Source organism: Oryzias melastigma, linkage group LG8, assembly GCF_002922805.2.
Source record: "Oryzias melastigma strain HK-1 linkage group LG8, ASM292280v2, whole genome shotgun sequence".
Taxonomy (NCBI): domain Eukaryota; kingdom Metazoa; phylum Chordata; class Actinopteri; order Beloniformes; family Adrianichthyidae; genus Oryzias; species Oryzias melastigma.
Window position 1 is genome coordinate 23860945 of NC_050519.1, and position 9502 is coordinate 23870446.

General features: G+C 39.4%; 1 long non-coding RNA gene across 1 annotated transcript in view; it reads left to right on the top strand.

Annotated features, from left to right (window-relative positions):
• The window catches only part of LOC118599014, a 21443-nt gene extending 13098 nt beyond the window's left edge, over window positions 1–8345 (top strand). The window contains exons 2-3 of the long non-coding RNA XR_004948268.1: window positions 6778–6953; window positions 8328–8345. This is a non-coding gene — a long non-coding RNA (uncharacterized LOC118599014). The remainder of the gene's footprint in view (window positions 1–6777; window positions 6954–8327) is intronic.
• Window positions 8346–9502: the final 1157 nt, after the last annotated feature.

The window sequence follows — 9502 nt, forward strand, 5'->3', positions numbered from 1 at the left end:
AATCATTTAGGAAATATTAGTTATATTTTGTGAGTCTTTTCATACCCAGAAGTAAAATGACTCAATTCCTGAAGCTCCGCCTGTCGCTGTGTGCGAATGCACTGCAATGCTGCTGCAGTCCACTTTGTGACGTCATCCCAGAGAAATCCGTGTGTTTCTCCCACGAAAACAATCCAAACTACTTCAAAGATGAATACACATATGATATATCTGCCTTTAGTAGGTCTGGCCATCGCTTCACTGCTTATGCAAGCGGCTTTTGCACGGCTATGCCAGATCGGGGGTTGGTGGGGGGGTCTAAAATTAAAGTTTTTCTGCTGATCATTACTAGCTCAGTGGAATAAATTGAGCATTGGTGTCACTCTGGGGGCGGAGTTGTCAGAGAAGACTCTTCCTGGAGGGAGCTATCGGCATCAATCTTGGGCCAGCACATTTTCAGCCACTCGTTTTGGTGGGTATGGGAGGGGCTGCTGCAGACAGCGCAGAAGATTAATCTTAAATGCATGAACGGATGAAAATACCGCTTTGGGGTTCTTTATAGTGAGGAATGAACAGTAAAATGCATTTAAAACTGCAAAAAGTAGAATTTACATGGTAGGACCCCTTCAAACAGTTATGTACATCGTGGTAAAAAAGAAATGTAAAAAAAGATTGTAAACTTCAAACCCTCAACAATACAGTGTGCTGCATAACATGCTACTTCAAATTTTTCTTAAGGAAGATTAACTGGTCAACACGCTCTTCAGTCATTGCTTTTAAGGAGCTGCAGTCGTCAGTGAGTACACTCTGAAAAAAGCTGCCAGCCCTGGCAGCATTTGCCCCGGGGGGTTTGACACTAGGGCTGCCACAAACGATTATTTCAATAGTCGACTAATCTCTGAATTTTTTTTTTCGATTAGTCGACTAATCGGTTCGTACGGCGACTGGTTGTAAAACACTCATCTTAACCATCATTATCTTTAAACTTGAGGTCTTTAAGCTATATTCTAACTAAAATAAAGACAATAGTTTATTAATCTTTTAATTAATCTGCAGCTTTTCTTCTTCATTGGTTTCTGGCATTAAAACAAGACTTAAATCAAATGAGGTAATCTGAATCAACCACAGAAAACTAAATAAAAGACTGCAAGTATGTTTTAAAGCTTTAAAACATCCATCCATCCATCCATCTTCTTGACCGCTTCTTCCCTTCCGGGGTTGCGGGGGTGCCGGAGCCTAACCCGGCTACTGATGGGCGAAGGCGGGGTACACCCTGGACAGGTCGCCAGTCTGTCGCAGGGCCTCAATCACACACACATCCACTCTCACATTCACACCTAGGGGCAATTTAGAGTCACCAATGAACCTATGAAGCATGTTTTTGGACGGTGGGAGGAAGCCGGAGTCCCCGGTGAAAACCCACGCATGCACGGGGAGAACATGCAAACTCCACACAGAAAGGTCCCAGCCGGGATTCGAACCGGGGCCTTCTCGCTGTGAGGCAAGAGCGCTAACCACTGCGCCACCGTGCAGCCCCTTTAAAACATACATTTTTTTTTTTTTCCAAAAATGTTTTATTAAGATTTTAACAATGCCATGTAAACAAATACAAACAAACAACACATTTGCCTTCTACAGAATTGGTAAGATATTGCAACATACCACACACATACGAGTAAACATTATTATTCTAATTTCAAAATAGAATAATCATTTGAATGACAACTCAAAAATGGCTACGTTTGGGAACCACAGTGTCCACTTTAGTCATTGGTGATATCCTCGGAAAAGTTCAAGTCTTTTACGTACGTGATGAATGGGTTCCAAATATTTTCAAACTTTTCTTGTCTACCCTTCAATATATATGTAATTCTTTCTAATGGTAAAGCAGATAACATCTGTCGGATCCACTGGGAAACAGTCGGTCTGTAAACATTCTTCCAAAATAATGCAATACACCGTTTAGCAATAAGTATACAGATATCTATGAACTTTTGCTCAGAATTGGTGTAGTTGTGCTTCTCAGGATATAGACCAAACAGAAACAACCTTGGGTCAAGTATTATTATTTTAGTAATAATCTTCTCTATGGCATACCTTATCTCCTCCCAGAATAGTGCAGTTTGTCTACAGTCCCACATACAGTGAATCAGTGTTCCCCTACATTCTGTACATTTTGGGCAAACATCAGGTATATCTCCATTATATTTCTTAAGATCTACTGGTGTCACGCGCATAAAACATACATTTAATAAAATATGTATAAAGTATTTCAAAAGCTATTTGCAGATATAAAAACACTCAAAATATTTGCTGACTGAGGCCCATTTATTAAACAAAACACTAATAACATCTTTGAACTCAAGATATTCCTATACATGGAAAACCTCAGGATGCCCATAGAAACAAAGAAAATAAATAAAAGAGGGAAATGTATATTTTTAAAAAGGGAGAAAAGCAGGAGATGTTAGAATGTACATCAGTACTTTCATTCTTTCACTACCTACATCCACTGCACATGTGCAGACCGATACTTCATATTGTTCAGTTTGGGGGAGAACCCATAAATCTGTGTTACTTCTTTAATGTTGTGGTTGTTTTACTGTTTGTTGTTGTTTTTGTGACTTTAACTTACATTTACTTGTAGCTTAATCCAGATAATGTAATGCTACACTTGTAAACTTAGCTCTGGACTTTTAGGTGAGCTCCTTCACTTCTGGGACTCGTAGTTTTAAATCGTTCCATAACTCTGCAGCAGATCCGTACCGACACACAGCCTCTCTGTCTGCGCGGTGAACGTTTCATAATCCGCTCTTCGAACTTAATGACGTGATCGCAGTGCAGAATATGAATGAAGCCGGACGAGCGGTTCATTTCCAGTGTAAACTCATTATAGGCGCCAACCTCGCTGCGTTTGGTTAGAAGAGCGCAGATTATGAAACGCTCACTATGCAGACAGAAGCGCCGTAGACACGGACCTGCTGCAGATCTTCTGGTTCATCTCCAAACAGCGCAGTAATGACAGCCGCGGCAGCGCTAGCTGTGTTAGCGCTGATGTCAGCTTAGCTAGATGAAGCTCTCTGTTCAACGTGATCAAACTCAGTCTCAACATGCTTCATCTTCAGGTGATCATTTATCGCCATCGTGCTCTCATGGAACACAAATTCTGTCGTGCAGAAATTACATTTGACACTTTTTCCTCTTTTATTTTCCTTTTGTTTCCCACATTTTCGAACTAGCGTGTTGTTATGAGACTATCGAGAACTTCCTGTTACGTCACTGCTGACCGGATTAGCACCACTGCGCATGTGTGACAAAGACAAAGAATGCGCAAACAGTAGTTTTAAGATCAAAACAAGGAAAAAAACAAACAAAAAAACGACGCTTCGACGACCAAATTATTCGTTGACTATTTTAATAGTCGATTTATCGTCGATTAGTTGAATAATTGTGGCAGCCCTATTTGACACTTTGCCCTTCTGACTCCATTTTCATTCCATGCAGAGGATTGTTGTACTTCCAGTGTACTTTATGCTAGCTTTGCATATTTGGAAGACAGCAGCTGATTTATCCAGAATATCTTTATCGTTTTTCAGAAATTAAAAGTACTTCCAGACTTATGATTTCAGGTTGGCCGGCGCGCTGTGAATTATTTTGTCTTCCATTTTTTCTCTACTCTTAATCCAGACCTCTTGTGGTAAATCACCTTCAGACAATTGTGATTGAGTTGGCTTGGTAAAAGCAAGCTTCTGACTGGACGTTGTGGTGGAATATTTGTTGATCCGATGAAATGAAGAAATGTCAAACGTTTTCATGAAAGTTTATTAAACAGAGCAGAGAAAAGTACACGCTGGCGAGCATGGAGGAGAGGTCTGCAGAGCCCTGATCTGCGATGAAGGACATTCGTATTTTATGTGATCATACAATCAGCAGTTAATCAGGAGCTTCCAGACAGGAGCGTAAATGCCATATCTAATATGAACAAGATGTTCTAATGAAATCAAAATGTTTACACATTGTGGTCAGGGTGTTCTGACAATAAGAAAACAAGACTCAGAAGATGAGACATAAGCAAATGTATAATTTCCATGACAACGTCTTCTTGCTTACATCACATAGTGAGGCACTGACAAAAAGTGCAACAGGAAGATAAACGAAGTTTGTAGAAATTGGTTGTTTACCTTCCGAATTGGTTTTACGCCGTTTGACCTACAGAATCTTGTTCATATCTGTTGATTCCAACCGATACTAGCACTTTTGTTAGTACTATATCAATTTTCCTATACAAACCTTTACATCCCTAGTTTAACTTTTTTTTATTGTTTTTTTTTTTTTTTCTTGGTTCCGTGTCTCGAGCAGACGTGTGTTTCAAATTCTCTCCACCTTTGACAGCTTTAGGCGATTATAATCTTGAAATATCACAGAATTTCTACTAGCTCCTCTCACTGAACTTGTGGAAGAGATCAGACGTGAAAGAGCAAGGAATGAACAACAAGATATTCGGTTTGACCTCCTGGAGAGAAGAGTGGACAACGTGGAACAACAAGCAAGAATGAATAACATCATTCTCACTGGATTTCATCTCGAACCCAGAGCTAGGCCTCAGGCAGTTATTGCTAGCACAGAAGCTAGCCGGAGAGCTGCCGAAGCCTCAGGCGAGAGCATGGAGAGTCAATTCGAAGCATTCCTCACTTCTAAAGAAATTTCCTTGAATATAAATTCCTTTGACACCTGCTACCCTCTTCAAGGAGGAATGAGTCGGATAAACCAGCGATCTTTATCAGGTTTGTAAATCAAAAGCACAAGACAGCTCTGATGAAGCAAACAAAAAACCTGAATGTGCAGCGGTTTATCTGAACCACCAATATCTGATCCTAAGCTACGAACCGGATAATAATAATACACGTTACAGTAACGGTATGGTCCAGCCGTGGTGGGATTATATAAATTTGCTTCTTCCCACTCCCTTTCAGCACATGAATTTACTTTTATTTCTACTGATTGCTTGAAATAAAACATTTTTTTTATCTTATCTAATCTAATGTTAAGCTCTTTGTCCTGCCGACAGACAGACGGCTACACAGCAGTTGCTAACTGTGGTAAGCTAAGTGCTAGCTTCCAGATTTAACTCCTTAGGACCCAAGCTGTCCTTTGATATGTACGTTTTATTTATCTGACAGAGAAATAAAAGTTAAGAAAATTAATTACTGTTGTAATAAAACCGAAAATATGATGTCTTAAGAGCTTAAAAAAAGAATAAGATAATCTTAAAAAAAAAATAATAATAATACATGAAAACTAATAATGATATCAGCTAGTCATAAACACTCATCATCAAAATTATGCTAAAACAAAGTTATCATTTATATTTAAGAATTTTAAATGAGGACAGGAATCACATTTGGTTGAAAATGTTCAAAAACTAAAGATGTTAAAGCTAAAGTCACTGAACTTTCTCACATGACTAATTATCACTTAAATAACACGAAAATAGTGTAGGGACCAACTAAAATGCATCTTGTCGTGTTTTTAAACAGAAAAAAAAGGTCCAGCAGCTTACTTGCTGGAATGGTTATTTTTTCAAAAACCGTTGAACAGGTTTCTCACGAGGACCCGAGACTGTCAATTGACTCTGCGCGGCATGCACGCGACAGTGCTGTGACGTCACTGCCATGCTCCTTTATTAGTGTGTGTGTGTGTGTGTGTGTGGGGGGGGGGGTTGGTCCACGCGCAACATGCCAAAAATTCATTTTCTATTTTCCCTATGTGTGATAAAATTTTGAGGTAGTTTTCTTTCATATGGCGGGGGTGAAACTTTCACTCAAAGGCGCAGAAAGATAGAATAATATTGCAAAAACAATATGGTCCTTGCAGTCAGTAGACTGCAGCTGCGGGCCATGATTACCATCAGGCTAATTCTACTCACCTGTGTTGAGCAACTTATATACTCCTCTCTTTCTGTCCTTCATTGCCAGTTCATAGTAGTCAGTATACTTGTTCCAGCGCGCTTCATGTTTCGTCACGTTTATGGTTCTGACCCAGCTACGTCCCCGACCACGTCACTGCCTCGTCCTCGTAACTTTGGTTATCAAGTTCTTGTGAGTCTCCTCGTTGCCGACCAGTTTCCGTCCTCGACCAAGCTCCTGTTCATGCTCCTGATTGCTTATCTTGTCAAGAGTTTCCACAAAGTCTGCCAAGCCTCGTCACGTTGTGCTATTCTGTGTGCATCTCTGTGGCGTGCTCCTGTTTGGACTACAAACAGTCCCTCGAATTACAACTCAAGCTCACTTCCCGCTTCATGCCTTTTTTCCACTGCCCCCTTCAGGAGGATAAAGATACTACACCCGCCATCCAAATTCATAAATACATCTTCAGCAACTTGTCGTTTCTGGGTTGTCCATTTTCTTAGCATTCAAATGCTACAGTAATAATCGACAGTCTCTTTGCCCGGTGTATCTTAGTCAATCGCCGAGCAGCCTCTTGATGGGGTTTCACTGGGTCTAAAATCTCCTCGAGTTTCTCTGAAAAACATCCATATGAAGAACAGATGACTGAATCTTGAGCCCATTTATCTGTAGTGAGATAACATAGGCAACCTCGGATCTTTCTGATGGGAAAGCAGACTCCTGTAGAGAATATTTCAATTTGCACTGACAGAGAAAAGTCCGACAATATGCAGGGTTTCCGTTTTACTTTTTGGGAGGATTAATCTTGGGTTTGTTTACTGGTTGCACAGTGATAGTGGGAGGGGTTCCTTGTGAAATACTCAGATGTGAGTTTCTTGGGTATTTCACCCAGGCTAGAAGAAAAGTCAGCCATCCATAATTCCTGAAGGCACCCTCTACCTGGGACTGGAACTCCAGGGCCGTCTTGGGGTCCATCATGGCCGGAACGTACTGTCAGGGCAGGATTTGGGGGACCAACCAAAGATGACAGACAAAGGAGTGCAAGAACAAGACACAGAACACAGAAAGGTGAGCAGACTGGTTGTCAGGCTGAATAGCTATGTTCCGGCAGTGAGTGAACCAGAGGCATTCATTTATAGGGAGGCGTGCAGGTGGAGTCAATCATCATGACGAGCAGCTGCCGCCTGGGTGGAGGCTCCTGCTGTCATGACAGCATGATGCTTCTCTTTTGTTGTCCAGATTCTATATACGGTGCTCATGCACAAATCCACCTTCAGAAACAAAAAAGGCAACCTTTAGATGTCCCATTAATTTTTACGCACCTAAGTGCGTGAAAGTTGTTTTTTGCATCCCCTGGGGGAGCAGTGAGCTGCAGACACAGATGGTGGTTTAACCCCACAATCCAACCCCATAATGCTGAGTGTCAAGCAGAGGCTCATTGAGTCTCATTTTTAGAGTCTTTGGTATGACTCGACCAAGGAGTTGAACTCACAACCGTTTCCATCCCAGGACAAACACTCTACAACAAGAACGCTGAGCTCTAACTTTGGCTTCAATCTGACAGTATGTAAAGTTTTAGTTCATTGCAATTTTACTTTGAATTGTTTTTTTTAATGGCTATTAAAAGAAAATTTAAAAAGTCTTCAAGTCGATAAACGTAGTTTCCTAAAATCTGTTTTTTGTATTTGTTAGGCAAGAAGATGGCTCTTTAGTTTGTTCAACAAGAATTTATTCATTGTTAATTAAATGTCCACTTTTTCTCATTTAAAATAACTAATCATGTTAAAAATGTGTTTATAACTTTTAAATTGTTTCATAACAATGTTGGTGTGAGGATGACTGGTGGTAAAAAAGATGAAGAGTGAGGGCAGAGTTCGGACCAAGATGTGGATGTTAAAAAGAAAGAGTCCTATGTTGCTTGCAGGGAGGACATGAAACAGACTTTGGGAGATCACAAGATTTTTCCAGATGAATGGGCAGATACAGTTAAAGTGATCATGGAGACTGAGTGGAAAGAACTATAAATGACACCCTTTCCTTGAGCTCATTTTGTACTCCCCATTTCACTGATGTAACATGCACAATCCATAATGCATGATAAAGTCTCCTTTAAATACTGTGTGTTATGTCTTTTGCCCCTTGGCTACTGAGCTTTGGTAAATCATTCACAAATACTGATGAAATGGCACAATAAGTGATTTCCATGCAAGAAAAAGATGCTGGCCTGTGAAAAATCCAACTCTAAAAGTTCAGGGAAATTTTGTCTGCCAAGGGTCCCTTAGTAAGTTTGAAGTTGGCATGGATCTAAATACATTAATGCAGCTTAACATCATCAGTGTCAAGCTGCTGCAGCTTCGCACCTGGACATCAGCCTCTGTCTTCTGCTGTCTCAATACTGTCTTCTGTCCTTTCTCTTTGCTTTCCTGTGCTGGTGGTCACAAGGTCGTTATATTTTATAAGGTATGTATGGATTTATAATCTCAAAATTTGCTGCAGCCTCTTTCAGAATCCAGAAAATATCAACTCAATTTTCTTGTTTTCATGTTTTCTTGCTGGTTGTGGAGATACAGTTTACAGAAATCAGAGCTGTCCAACTTGCATGCAGTGCAAATCAATACAATGTCCTCTGAAGACTCATTTGGATGAAATGAGAATTGTAACAAAACTATAGATCTTGACTGTTGTTGTACATCCAGTTACAATAGCATTTTAAGGGCAGCAATATAACCATGGCTGGGTAATATGAATAGCTTTGAAAATACAAACAGATAAGCACTGATCAGATTGCACTTATGAGTTATGATGGTATGAAGTAGGATTAGACAATTTTCTTCCACAACAAGATTTATTAGAAATTCTAAGCTTGAAGACCCACTACGATGAAAATTGTGTTTTGAAAATTCTTGTAGAATTCTTCTACATTATAAAATATGTAAAAAAAAAATTCAGCATAAAACTGCATGTCTGAGTATTTCTTTATTTAAATCCTTGTGAATCAGGGGAAGGCACAAAAATGTTGGAAAAATCTTGTAGGTCCAACACAGAAGTTACTGCAGTGGGTCACAAGTTTCGTGCTCTGCTACATTCTGATGCATTTATTTGCAGACAAATAGATCCATGTACGTCAGGGGTCTCAAGCTCAAATCAGCCGGGGGCCGCTGGAGGCAGAATCTAGTTGAGGCCGGGCCGCATCAGGATTTTCATAAGAAAATCGCTGAGAAAACATTCCAATGTTCTTAAATATCTTTATTTTTAACACAAAATAATGAATAAATAATGAACGACATGTATAGATCTTTGTCCGTGTTGATTTATATATATATATAAAAAATAAGTTTTTAAATAGTTTATATTGAAGATTAAACTTAAGATATATTGCTAGGGTGTAGAATTAAAAAAAGTTTTTTTAAACTTTTTCCTACTCCATTTCAAACTACATAATAGGGGTGTAATGTATTTATTTATAAATCATATAGAATTTTCTGTTGTTGTTTTCTTGTTTTTTTACCATGTAGATTAAAAGATTAATTAAAAAAACAAATACATTTGTACTAAATAAATAAAATAATAATAATGACCAAACAACGGATACAGACAACTGAAGAAACCACATACTG